The 774-nt window shown below is 38.1% G+C and overlaps 1 protein-coding gene across 1 annotated transcript in view; it reads right to left on the bottom strand.

Annotated features, from left to right (window-relative positions):
* Positions 1-774, bottom strand: part of odad2 (outer dynein arm docking complex subunit 2) — a 394,037-nt gene that overhangs the window by 76,444 nt on the left and 316,819 nt on the right. The window lies entirely within an intron of this gene.

The raw sequence follows: 774 nt of genomic DNA, 5'->3' as shown, positions 1-774 counted from the left end.
ACCATTTTGAACCCATCACTCTATCTTCTCTAGAGCAGGTCATGTGCAGCTTGAAACCTTCTAGTTCCCCCTTTGATGTGGTCCCCCCTCGACTACTGAAGGAGGTTTTTCCAACTCTAGGTCCATCCATTCTTGATATAGTAAACAGTAGTTTATCCACTGGCGTGGTGCCAAAATCCTTTAAACATGCTGCCGTCCAGCCTCTCCTGAAAAAACTGAAATATGATATATATGATGATATGATATATATGATGATATGATATATATATATATATATATATATATATATATATATATATATATATATATATATATATATGTTATTTTTGTTATTATTATTTTATTTTTTGGTGGACCCCCAAGCACCAGCTCATGGAACCTCGGGGGTTCTGAGGACCCCAGTTTGAGAACCACTTCTTCATATTGTTTAGTACAACATAGTAAAACACATTCAGTGGTCCTAAATCTGAGGTCAGACACGTGAGTATCAGCATCCCTGTCCTGACTGGCTGAGACTGATGCCACACTGAACAATGAGGCCACCTGTGCTGTTTCCATGTCTGAGACTGAGAAAAAACTCAGCTCTGCTGCAGTTTCGTGATTTTTGGTAGTTAAGCTCTTTAAAAGTCCAAAAATACTTCAAGGAGAAGTGTTGTAATTCTTAAGTGGAACATTAAAAAGGGTAAACACCAAATCAGATTAGAAAGGCTGGTTTGTGTTTAATTTTCACACACACACACACACACACACACACACACACACACACACACACAC

This window comes from Nematolebias whitei, chromosome 20, assembly GCF_014905685.2.
Source record: "Nematolebias whitei isolate Nwh7 chromosome 20, NemWhi1, whole genome shotgun sequence".
Lineage (NCBI taxonomy): Eukaryota > Metazoa > Chordata > Actinopteri > Cyprinodontiformes > Rivulidae > Nematolebias > Nematolebias whitei.
The sequence above is the reverse complement of the archived record's forward strand: the minus strand, read 5'-3'. Positions and strand labels throughout refer to the sequence as shown.